Genomic DNA, 13,881 nt, shown 5'->3' on the forward strand with positions numbered 1-13,881 from the left:
AGATGAATTTTTAGAATGTTCATTCTAGATTTGTGAAATATGCCGTTGGTAATTTAATGGGGATTGCATTGAATCTATAAATTGCTTTGGGTAGTATGGACATTTTGATGATGTTGATTCTACCAATCCATGAACACGGTATATTCTTCCATCTGTTTATGTCTTCCTCTATCTCTTTTTTCAGTGTCCTGTAGTTTTTGGCATATAAGTCTTTTACCTCTTTAGTTAAGTTTATTCCTAGGTATTTTAATTCTTTTGGTGCAATGGTAAATGGGATTGCTTCTGTAGTTTCACTTTCTGAAAGTTCACTATTGGTGTAAAGAAATGCCATGGATTTCTTAGCATTAATTTTGTATCCTGCTACATTGCTGAATTCATTTATTAAGTCTAATAATTTTTTGATGGAGTCTTTAGGGTTCTGTATGTACAGTATCATGTCATCTGCAAATAAGGACAGTTTTACTTCTTCTTTTCCAATCTGGATGCCTTTTATTTCTTCTTCTTGTCTGATCGCAACGGCTAGTACTTCCAGTACTATGTTGAACAGGAGTGGTGAGAGGGGGCATCCCTGTCTTGTTCCTGTTTTTAGGGGGAATGGTTTTAGTTTTTGCCCATTGAGTATGATGTTGGCTGTGGGCTTGTCATATATGGCTTTTATTATGTTGAGGTATGATCCCTCAATTCCTATCTTGCTGAGAGTTTTTATCAAGAAAGGGTGTTGGATTTTGTCAAATGCTTTTTCCGCAGAAATTGATATCACTATGTGGTTTCTTTCTCTCAGTTTGTTTATGTGATGTATCACATTTATTGATTTGCGGATATTGTACCATCCATGCATCCCTGGGATAAATCCTACTTGGTCATGATGTATGATCTTTTTGATGTACTGCTGGATCCGATTTGCTAGGATTTTGTTGAGGATTTTGACATCTATGTTCATGAGGGATATTGGCCTATAATTCTCTTTCATTGTATTGTCTTTATCTGGTTTTGGGATTAGGGTGATGTTGGCTTCATAGAATGAGCTGGGAAGTGTTCCTTCCTCTTGGATCTTTTGACAAAGTCTGAGGAGGATAGGTTTTAGGTCTTCCTTGAATGTTTGGTAAAACTCCCCTGTGAAGCCATCTGGCCCCGGGCTTTTGTTTGCTGGAAGCTTTTTGATTACTGCTTCGATTTCCTCCATAGTTATTGGCCTATTGAGATTTTTAGATTCTTCCTGGTTAAGTTTTGGAAGGTTGTATTTTTCTAGGAATATGTCCATTTCCTCCAGGTTGTCTAGTGTGTTGGAGTAGAGTTTTCATAGTATTTTCTAACAATCCTTTGTATTTCTATGGGGTCTGTTGTTATTTCTCCTCTTTCATTTCTGATTTTGTTTATTTGGGTCCTCTCTCTTTGTTTCTTGGTGAGCCTGGCTAGAGGTGTATCAATCTTGTTTATCCTTTCAAAGAACCAGCTCTTGGTTTCGTTGATCTTTTGTATTGTTTTTTTGGTCTCTATGTCATTTATCTCCACTCTGATCTTTGTTATTTCCTTCCTTTTGCTTACAGTGGGCTTTTTTTGTTGCTCTCTTTCTAACTCTTTGAGTTGTAGAGTTAGGCCATTTATTCTCATTGTTTCTTGTTTCTTGCAGTAGGCTTGTAGAGCTATGAACTTCCCTCTCAAGACTGCTTTTGCTGTGTCCCATAGGTTTTGGATTGTTGTGTTTTCATTGTCATTTGTTGCCATGATGCTTTTTATTTCTTCTTTGATCTCACTGGTAACCCAGTCGTTGTTTAATAGCATGCTATTTAGTCTCCATGTGTTTGATTTTTCTGGATTGTTTTTGTTGTAGTTGATTTCCAGTTTTATGCCTTTGTGGTCTGAGAAGATGCTTGATATGATTTCAATTTTCTTGAATTTGAAGAGACTTTGTCTGTGACCCAACATATGGTCTATCTTTGAAGATGACAAATGTGCACTTGAGGAGAATGTATATTCTGTGGCTTTGGGGTGAATTGTTCTGAAGATGTCAATTAATTCCATCTGATCTAGTGAGTCATTTAGGATTGATGTTTCTTTGCTGAGTTTCTGTTTAGAGGATTTGTCCAGTGGTGATAATGGGGTGTTAAGGTCCCCTACTATGATTGTATTGGTGTCAATCTCTCCCTTGATCTTCTCCAGAAGATTTCTTACATATTTGGGTGCTCCTATATTGGGTGCATATATATTTACCAGAGTTATTTCTTCTTGTTGGACTGCTCCCTTTAGTATTATGAAGTGGCCTTCTTTATCTCTTTTTATGTCCTTCACTTTGAGATCTAATTTGTCAGATATAAGTATTGCCACCCCGGCTTTTTTTTCACTTCCATTGGCCTGAAAAACCTTTTTCCATCCCTTCACCATCAGTCTGTGTGCGTCTTTTTTTCTGAGGTGGGTTTCCTGTAGACAGCAGATATATGGGTCATGTTTTCTTATCCCCTCATTTACCCTATGCCTTTTGACTGGGGAATTTAATCCATTTACATTTAAAGTTATTATTGATAGAAACTTGTTAGTCACCATTTTTGTTCTTTACCGCTGCGTTCCTTCTTTGTTTCCTATTTTTTTCTATTTACAGCAGACCCTTTAGCATTCCTTGCATTGCTGGCTTGGTTGTAATGAACTCCCGTAGACCGTTTTTGTCTGTGAAGCTCCTGATTTGACCCTCAATTTTGATTGATAGCCTCGCTGGGTACAGTATTCTTGGATTCAGACCCTTCCTTTGCATGACTTTGTATATTTCATTCCATTCCCTTCTTGCCTGATGTGTTTCTGTTGAGAAATCGGTCACTAGTCTGATGGGGGATCCTTTGTAGGTAACTTTCTGTCTCTCTCTGACCGCTTTTAAGATTCTTGCTTTGTTGTTGGTGTTTGCCAATTTAATTATTATGTGCCTTGGCGTCGGTCTTTTCGGGTTCATTTTGTTTGGGACTCTGTGAGCTTCTTGGATTTGTGTGAGTTTTTTCTTCCCTATATCAGGGAAATTTTCTGTTACTATTTTTTCAAACAGGTTTTCTATTCCTTGCTCAGTTTCCTCTCCTTCTGGCACCCCTATTATTCGGATGTTGTTTCATTTAGCGTTGTCCCAGAGTTCTCTTAGGCTCTCTTCCTGCTTTTTAATTTTTTTTCCTAGAAGCTGTTCTGTTTGGGTATTTTTTCCTACCTTGTCTTCTAGCTCGCCGATGCGGTCCTCTGCTTCTTCTAGTCTACTGTTGATGCTTTCTATTGAGTTCTTTATAGCAGTGATGTCATTTTTCATTTCTTCTTGGTTTCTCTTCATTTCCTCTTGGTTCTTCTTCATTTCCTCTTGGTTCCTTTCCGTGAGAAGAAGCAGTGGTCGTCTTAGTTCACACAGTCACGCTGCTTGAGATCCCCTGTTTCCAGGTTAGAAGCTGATCTCTGGACGCCGGCAACAGCTACCCAAGATGGCGCAGTCTCCGCTGCTGAGCTGGCGCACCGAGAGAGGTTTCAGCCGCAGTCTCCAACTGTCCTTTTTTTCCTGGGAGTTCTCGGTCCTTCCCAGCTTCAGACAGTCTCTCAGCTGAAAATCCTCTGCCTATTCGGGCTGTATGTTACCCGTTTCAGCTGCTCACCCTTATCTGCTCCAGGACAAGGCACAGGACACGTCCGTTTATACCTCCGCCATTTTCTCCTCCCCCACCTAAATTGTTTGAATTTTTAAAGCATCCCCCATGCCACACACAAACTATTAAAAATGGGTCTTACTAGTTAAAGATGTTTTTAAGCACAATCTCTGAGCCATTACTGGCTGACCACTAAGTTATTCTTACCTAGGGACAACCCTCAGGAAGGCAGATTAAAAACACACACACACAAAAGAAACTGAGAAGAAATATCAAAGGCTGTATACTGCAGGGGAAATGAGCTCCACAGAATTAGTCCAGGAACACCAACAAGCAAATACAAACAAACAAACAAACAAACAGCAATAACAACCATCTCTGGCGGGTAGTAGAATTTAGAGATGTACAGTATTTAATCTAAAAATAGTTTTCAACAAAAATTATGAGACATGAAACAAGAAATATGACTTGTACATGGGAAAAAGCAGACAATAGAGACTGTCTTCGAGGGTGTCCACATCTTCAACTTAGCAGACAGATACTTGAAAGTAGCCATTATAAATATGTTCAAAGAACCAAAGGAAATCATATTTAAGGAATTAAAGGACATGTTACAATGTTTAATCAAGTAGAAAATATTAATAAAGAGATGAAAGTTACAACAAGGAAGCAAATAGAAACTCTAGAATTGTATTCTAATAACCAAAATGAAAAATTCACTTGAGAGGTTCAACAGCAGATTTGAGCTGGTAGAATAAAATAATTAGACAATTTGAGGATAGATCAATAGGGATAATAGAATCTGAAGAACAAAGTGAAAAAAGAACAAAGAAAAATGTACAGAGCCTCAGAGAACATAGGACACCATTAAGTGTAGCAACATACACATGATGAGTATTCCAGACAAAAATAGTTGAAGAAATAAAAAGGTTAGTAAATTCCAGATAGGATAAATTTAGGGAGAGCCACACCCAGACACATTATATTCAACTGTTGAAAAATAAAGAAAAATCTTGAAAACAGCAAGAGAAAAATGACTTGCCATTTACCACAAGGTAACCAAGAAAGGTTAATAGGCAACTTCTCACCAGAAATAGTGTGGGGCTGAAGGACACACTTGACTTCATCCCATATTTGGTTTTTATATGCCAATATACTCCCAGTTTTTAAAAGAGCTATTATTTTCTCACAATGTAGCATGATTTGCATACAAAACCAGAAACTCACAAGTAGAATTTTCATTTGTTGCTCCTTTGAATTTCAGGTTTAATGAAACCTAACCAGAAAATATATTGAAGTCCAATTAACTTTCTTGCTCTGGGATTATTACATTTATCCAGCTTTCCCACATATACAAGAAAGCTTGTCTATACTTTGGGTTCAGTTTTAGTACTCTGGATAGTTATTATATTCCCCCTCACACTTTCCCATAGTTCTGCTGCTATGCAAATTGAGAAGGACTAAAGGTGTTTTTAGACAAAGCAAGGGATATTTTTTATGACACTTGTGAATCTTGAGAAAGTAGTGAAGTGCAGACAGATTAGTAAACAACTGAGTCCTTAGATGGCCTCACCAACTAGTCAATTTGAGTCGATTATTGCCCTTAAACTTCCAGCTCTCATTAGAATGCTTGCAGTATGACTTATTTAATCAGCACTCTTTCATGAACCCACAATTTTTTCCTCTTTGTCTGAAATGATCTAGTCAGAGACCCCCTGCAAATGCCAGGCATTAACTATATCACACTGTTAATTCTTTTGACTGAAGCCAGACTTGATTTGGTAGAAAATGACTTCAGTGTACTGGATTTATGGTTCATATAATGAGTGCTATAGATGTCAATACATTAGTGTAAACCTGGTGCAGGTAGTAATTTTATTCCTAATGAGGTGCTCAACTAGCTTCCTACTATGGAAAGTAGGACATTGTTCAGTGGGCACAGAATATACCTGTCTAATCAGACCTGAGAAATGTGCTAGTTGTACATCACAATGATATTAGGACCACTTGATTTCTCTGGGACTGGGTTTCCATGTCTGCAAAATGAGTGTGTTGGACAAAGGTCTTTTAGGATTTTATTAGCCAATTTAAGAAATCTCTCATCTTTACATGTGCTTTGTAATGGACAAGAATTTATATGAGCCATCTGTGCTATGATCTGCACTCCCTACCAAGGGTTCATGACTCCATGAACCCTTGCTTAACCACCAAGTCTCTCCTGTACCTGAATGTCTTGCAAGTGAGGCACTCACTGCCCATTGTTCTGGACTACTTTTTCAAGGATATTTATTTGTATTGTGAAAAATCTTGTAATACAGAGACAGTGTCTCTGGAGCAAAAAGCAGGTGTGTCATTGCCCATTATAAAAGACTAGAGGCCCAGTGCATACATTTCATGCACTGGTAGGGTCCCTAGTGGCTACTGGCTGCCGACCAGAGCCTCCCTTCCCCCAGCTGCTGGCCGGGGGCCTCCCTTCACACCCACATTGGCCTGGTGCTGCCTGCTCACCTGCTCCACCATCCCGCCACTGTCCCGCTCTCCTCAGGGCCCATCGGGGCCAGCAGCATCCACTGCTGCCCACTTCCAGTGCCGCGTTGCTGATGCCTGCCATGTTCTGTGCTGCCCCCTGTGATCAGCACACATCTAACCCCTGGACAGTCGAACTCCTGCCCGTAGGGACAATTTGCATACTAGCCTTTAGTTATACAGGATTCTAAGCGCTTGAGCTCCCTAAGTTCAGGGTTCCTCTCCTGTAATGCAACCTACTTCATGTACAGGTGTCATTTGGCCCACTTCACATTGCCCTGTAGAAATTGGGACTGCAGAAGTAATGCCAAAATGCCGATACTCTTGCTACTGCTATTGCTATGAGCAATAAATTGTTCTTCATCTCTAATCTAGGAATCTCATATTTTCTACTAGCACCCATGAAAATATGGCAGAATAACTTGCCAGCTTGTAAGTACAGTAAGATCTCAGACCTTTCACAGTTTTGACAACTCCAGTCCACAATCACTTTCCTCTTATGCCTTTAACACCTAGCCTCTAAACAATCCGAAACACATTTTGTCTTTTATTTAATTGTTTTATATATTAATCTTATCTCCCAACTAAATTGTAAGCACTTGAGATGAGGCACCATGCCTATACTTTTACTATTTACTCTACTGTAGCTGGCACAGGGATGGCTAGTTTGTAGGGACTCAATATATGTTTTTTATTTTCTCTGGCCATATGTATGCCAACTCAGTTAAAACACTCCATACCTTTTACCATTGAACTTCTTGACTTGAGTGTCTTATTGAAGATGAAAACTATATAATTACTCCACTAGAAATAGAAAAGCTCTAACGAGAAATGGAGTAGCTGTTTATTTTTCAGGCATCTAGGATGCAAGCATAGGCATTTTAAAATAAATTAGGGATCATTTGATTACAGAGCCAATTGCAAAGCTATTCTAAATCTCACATTTCCAAAGGTATCAGGGACACGTTGCTATGCTGAGCTGCTAATCGTTACAGTGTTCTGGCTACTTAAAAACTAGAATATAGGCTCTGTGTTTTAGTAGAATTCAAGAGCCTTGGGTTGGCATCTACGCCAGCCCATTACCTTCAGCATCAGTGGGAGCTCATTTGACATTTGATACAAATCCCAGAGGAAGATCTGACTTCTTATGAGTGCATTCCCTAAAGCCATACACTCGCTGCTTGTATTATTATAAGTGTCCTATTAATGATCTATTATACCAGAAAGAAAAATATCTATATATGCATTTTCATTTATCTTATCACTATTTCCAATAGTCCGGATTATTTAATTAGTCTAACTCAGTGGTCGGCAAACTCATTAGTCAATAGAGCCAAATATCAACAGTACAACGATTGAAATTTCTTTTGAGAGCCAAATTTTTTAAACTTAAACTATATAGGTAGGTACATTGTTATTAACTTAATTAGGGTACTCCTAAGGCTTAGGAAGAGCCACACTCAAGGGGCCAAAGAGCCGCATGTGGCTCGCGAGCCACAGTTTGCCGACCATGGGTCTAACTCAGACGTGGGCAAACTACGGCCCGCAGGCTGGATCCGGCCCGTTTGAAATGAATAAAACTAAAAAAAAAAAAAAGACCGTACCCTTTTATGTAATGATGTTTACTTTGAATTTATATTAGTTCACACAAACACTCCATCCATGCTTTTGTTCCGGCCCTCCGGTCCAGTTTAAGAACCCATTGTGGCCCTCGAGTCAAAAAGTTTGCCCACCCCTGGTCAGTTTTCTCTAAGGGAATATGGAGATGCAACAGACTTTCTGACATTAGTGCTAAAACATTAGGAGTCAGGAATCTTTCTTGTGTTATGGCCCTGAGAATGCACTCCTTAATCCCATAATAAATTTTGTATTCTCTCTCTCCCTCCTTCCTTCCTTCCCTCCCTCCCTTCTTCCCTCCAGTTATCAGGAAGGACTGCAACACATTGTCAATTTAATTTTCCTGAGTACAACTGATATTACTTTATAGCTGTGGCATGGTTATCATTTTCTAACTTTAGTTTTGCATATCTGTCATTTTCTAACTTTAGTTTTGTAAATTCAGGCTGATCTTACTTAGAAATAGTTCCTGCTATTTGAATTTGGGTATGCTGCCACCAAGTGGCTGCCAGTTTTTTGATTCATAGGGTCTCATAATTCAAACTGCAGGGGCCTTTTTGTTGGTGGTAGTGTACATATTAGGATTGGGGGTAGTGTGATGCATGCGAGTAGGTGAAGAACCAAGTATCAGAGGGAGTTTTGGGGTAAATCTTCATGAAGCAGCAGGAAGATATTAAAGAACAAAAAATGGGTCATAACTTGGGGAGGGGAGAAAGGCAGTCTGAATTTCAAAGGATAAGATCAGGGATAGAAGGATTGTGGGGTAAAGGGGACAGAGAAATAACAGGACAAAAAGGAAAATGATGCAGAATTAAGTGAACTTGGTCACTGAACCAGTTTTCATCCTTTGTTTCTGTCTTTTCTATGTTTTCTGGATTTGTTGGGAAGTCTGAATAGCAAGATTGATGTAATACCTTAACCTAGAACAGGAGAACAGGATTATGTCTTGTACATCTTCGTATCCCCGACAATGTCTAGCATAGTGCTGGGCACATAGTTGGTCCTTAATAAAGGTCTGTTGAATGAATGACCCAATCCCATAGGAGTTGAGACAATATGTAATAGAAGTGTGTGTGTGTGTGTGAGGGGGCGGTTTACTGGCTTGAAGCATAGGGTCAGCTCCTGACCAGAAAATCTTGATGATGTCCTGTCTCAATCATTAAGATGAGGTACTAAATGCCCTAGCTTGTTTGGCTCAGTGGATAGAGCATCAGCCTGCAGACTGAAGGGTCCCAGGTTTGATTCTGGTCAAGGGCACATGCCCTGGTTGCAGGCTGGATCCCCAGTAGGGGGGCGTGGAGGAGGCAACCAATCAATGATTCTCTCTCATCATTGATGTTTCTATCTCTCTCTCCCTCTTCCTTCCTCTCTGAAATCAATAAAAATATATTAAAAAAGAAAAAAAAAGAGATGAGGCACTAAACGTTACCTGGCTCCTATGATCAACCTTCCAAATTATAACTTTTTCTAAATCTTCTGAGTATGGTTCTTTCTTTCTTTCTCTTTCTTTCTTTCTTTCTTTCTTTCTTTCTTTCTTTCTTTCTTTCTTTCTTTCTTTCTTCCTTCCTTCCTTCCTTCCTTCCCTCCCTCCTTCCCTCCTTCCTTCCTCCCTCCCCCTTTCTTCTTCTTCTTCTTCTTCTTCTTCTTCTTCTTCTTCTTCTTCTTCTTCTTCTTCTTCTTCTTCTCCTCCTCCTCCTCCTCCTCCTCCTCCTCCTCCTCCTTCTTCTTCTTCTTCTTCATCATCATCATCATCATCATCATCATCATCATCATCATCATTTGAGATCCAAGGCTCTTGAAGACCTTCATGCCTCTGAAACAGTCTTGGTAGTTGTGAGACCTAGGGCTTTTTCCATTCATAAGATGTGTAAGGAATGACTGGATGGGGCCTTTAAAAATGAATAGGAAGAGGAAACTGACGATCATTGCAAGTAGTAGAACACTCTGGTCAGACACAGTTTTTCTCCAGAGGGGGTTTACCCATGCATGATAATACATGTGCCATATTATCTTTAACCCTGACCAGCATATCATTACATAATTTTTTTAAAAAATATATATTTTATTGATTTTTTACAGAGAGGAAGGGAGAGGGATAGAGAGTTAGAAACATCGATGAGCGAGAAACATTAATCAGCTGCCTCCTGCACGCCCCCTACTGGGAATGTGCCCGCAGCCAAGGTACATGCCCTTGACTGGAATCGAACCTGGGACCCTTGAGTCTGCAGGCCAATGCTCTATCCACTGAGCCAAATCTGTTAGGGCATCATAATTGGTTTTTAAAGATACAGATACCTGGATCTCAGCTGTTACCCAAATATGATAATCCATGAAAATCTGGTGTAATTTTTTCCAGGTGCTTCCCATAATGCGGATAAATAAATCCTTGAGAACAATAGTTTTAGTGAGCATGTATGATGACCTCTATAGCACCATGAATTTCCAGATCTTTAAAACAGAATTCCCCAAACAGGGATCCATGTGGATTAGTATAGGAGTCAGACATATCTAGGCTCAAATTTTACCTCTGCTTTGTAGGAACCATTTGATTTCAGGCGAATCATTTACCCTCTCTGTGCCTCGGGTTGCTAACCTGTAAAACGGGGTAATATTAACTACCTTACATGGTTGTTATGAAAGTAAAAGTAAATGACACAAGACACATATAGTGTTAACACAGTGCTTAGTGTACTGCAAACACAAGGCAGAGTCTAGTATAATTAGCAGTAGAATTTGTCAGGTAAGAGGCCCATTCCAAATGCCCCACTGTAGAAGCTTTGTAACATGTGTCCCCTGCCACCAATCCTACCTTCCATCCACATACAGCATTTGGAAGATGATGATCATTGGGTAAATGTAACACTGAGTTATTTTACATTTCTTTAAAATCTCTAATCATGAACTATGTGCAGACATAGAAAATGTCTGAATCATGGTAAGATTTCAAATGTTCCCTGTGGAAGGGTGAATAATTATGCCCCAGATATTTACATTCCTAAACCCTGGAAACTGTGAATATGTTATCTTATATGCAAAACAGACTTCGTGGATATGATTAAATTAAGGATCTTGTTATGGGAACATTACCCTGGTTACCTGAGTGGGTTCAGCGTAATCAAAAGGGTCTTAATAAGAGGAACTCAGGCGGAGCCAAAGGAGAAGGAGATGAGGTGACAGAAGCAGAGATTGGAGTGAAGCACTTTGAAGAGGGATGAATGAGCCAAAAGCCAAGGAATGCAGGCAGCTACTAGAAGCTGACTAAGGGAAATAAATGGATTTTCCCCTCAGGGCCTTCATTGGAAACTAGCCCTCTCTAAGCTGTGAACTTAGCCCATTGAAACCCATTTTAGACTTCTGACTCCAGAACCAAAAGAGAATAAATTTGTGTTGTTTTACACCAGATCTCTGAATTCTCCCAGATATATTAGAGAGCCAGAAGTTTCAAATATTAGAATTATTGCTTTGGGTAATATCACTAAAGAACACAATTGTTAAAAGTTTCCACTAAAATGCAAAGGGAAAATGGGTTAGGCAACATCACTCCATTATGCGTTGAACTGACTGGCTGAAAGGGAACATGGAAGGGGACCCAAGATGCAGAGACTTTTCGGCCTTGATCATTGTGAGTGGATAGACTTGATGGATGGGAACTGTGTGGCTGGACACAACAAATGTTGCCTGGAATGAGAGAATGCCAAAATGGAAGGGAGAAAACCTAAAAAATGAAATTCCATTCATTATACTTTGTCCTGGGGCCAACCATTGAAAAACCTCATACCTTGGATGTGAGCATCATCTTTGTGGTGAATACAGAGTCAAGCCTGTTCCATTGAGCTCCTGGTGAGCTTAAAGAAAAGAACTTCTTGTACTTTCCTAGTGCTACAAACTCTTTGACTTTGGGACTGACTGCTATTTGGTCTGCCTCTGTTGATTTTGATATCTTTCTGGTACTGTGACATTCTGACACTTCTACTGCCTCTGTGGCGTCCTCTAACTTACGATCTTTAGTCTGAGCCTGCACGACATTTTTCTATTCTTTCTCAGAGCCTTTGAGTTTCCTCCTCCCAGGATTTCTTTGCCATAATATATAAACCCTTGCCACCAGCCCCTGGCACCAAAGCCACCATCAGGCCCTAATCAGGAGATTTCCCAGATTCCCATGAGATGACTTTTTTTCTGAGAGAGAACTCTCCTCCCCAGTGCTACACCCCTAAAGTATTTTGGTTTTTATAATAAGAAGTAGCAGACTTACAGATGAAGGATCTTGAATGAAAAAACCTACTCTCTGTGTCTGCAACTATCACATTCGGTCACTTGCCTTTCTTGCCTCTGATCTCACTCCCAGAGAACTGTAACAGAATCCAGAAATCTGAATGACTTTGAACCCATTAGTAGCTTCACTCCTACCTCTACCTGCACCCCTGTGGTCTTCACTTGCAGTTTGATCACTGGAATATGAAGAGCATGGGCCTTATCAGTTGGGCCTTCACCTACACATTCAGAGATGCATACCTGATCTGCATAGCCAATATGGCCTTCCAGCATCTCAGAAAGGAGAGATTTCTTGTTTCTTATGGCTATTGCCTCAGAGTTAATACAGTGATATCACCTACGTGATGCCTATAGCCTAGTATAGGGTGTCCCAAAATTCACGCAAGAAGTAATTTTGATAGAAAACACAGGTTTAAAACTTAAAATTGTAAATTTTTTATTGATTCGTAAAGTATACAGTATAGGGTTATGTATGGAATAGCACATCGGGTAAATGGCCTCCATGGCTTTGCTGGCACATACACAAATCCGTGGTCTTCATTGGTCTTCATTGTCCCTATTCCTGGGCCATAATTGGTACTTGGTAATGCTTATCAAATTGAAGGGATTGAAATCAAAGGGCAACAGATATTAGAATCTGATTCAATAAACCAAGTAAAATTAGGCTTTTATTTTTTGTTGTTGTTGTTAATGCTCACGCAAAATTCAAATCTTGCGTGAATTTTGGGACACCCTATATATGTAATATATTCACTTATTTAACTACTGGGAGGCCTCAGGAAGATCTATTAAAATGTGAGTTCTGACTTCCCAGGAACTGGACAAGGGAGCTCAAGTGATGTAAAGGAGCACCTCTGACTTCTTTACCAGGCCTAAGTTGTGTAATCATAAGATCTCCCAAATAGCCAATAACCCACATCCAATTCTCAGACAGCAAGTTCTAATGTGGTCTGAATCCCAGGCTATGTTTATTATTGATAGGTCTTCTAGCACTTCAACACCAGCTAGTAGAACCAGGGGTTGGGTGGTGGTGGAACAGGCCAGATTGGAATAGACAAGACTTGGGAATTCAGGGAAAAGCTGGGACTGGGACAAGCATGAAATTTCAGAGTTTAATGATTTTGTAATTATAAGCTTGAATACATGATGATTGTAGTCCAATCAAGGTAGGTCTATAATTTTATTAACCAATGTCACCCCAATATATTCAATAAAAAATTAAAAAAATAAAACAAACAAAAAGAAAAAAATAAAACAAACAAAAAGAATCAAACCAGACCACCGAGGGATAAGAGTAGGTAAGATATGAGTATAAGTATCTCCAATGACAAACTAAATAAAAAATTAGGCTATTGAACAAGCAGAAGTGATCAATGGTCATCAAAGTAGTTGGCAATTGGCAGAGTCCAGAATAGCTGGGGGAACGGGGTGGGGGGGGGGTGTCAATTATCAAGGGATCATGATAGTAGGTAGTAGGAATTCAGATTTTTTGCGTAGGAAATCTAGTCTCATTACTGGGATACAAGGCAAGGATTCACAGGGGAGAAAAGACATGGAAAGGCTCTGATTATAAAGGTACCTATATTCCATCAGTGGGAAAATGTGACTTGGTGTTGAGCTGTTGAATTATTTCAGCTTATCTAAATTCCTCCTAACTAGTGGCCCCCTCCACACTGTTATCCACAATATAGCCAGAGTGAACTTTTAAACATATTAAGGTGATATTATTGTTTCCAATAATTGTTGTTTCCAATATTATTGTTTCCAATTATTGCTCTTAGGATAGACTAGACTCTACCAATATTTGCAAGGCTCTGCATGGTTTGGCTCCTGCCCACCTCTTTAGCCTCATCTTCTACCATTT

This window comes from Myotis myotis, unplaced genomic scaffold (genome assembly GCF_014108235.1).
Source record: "Myotis myotis isolate mMyoMyo1 unplaced genomic scaffold, mMyoMyo1.p scaffold_m19_p_4, whole genome shotgun sequence".
NCBI lineage: Eukaryota > Metazoa > Chordata > Mammalia > Chiroptera > Vespertilionidae > Myotis > Myotis myotis.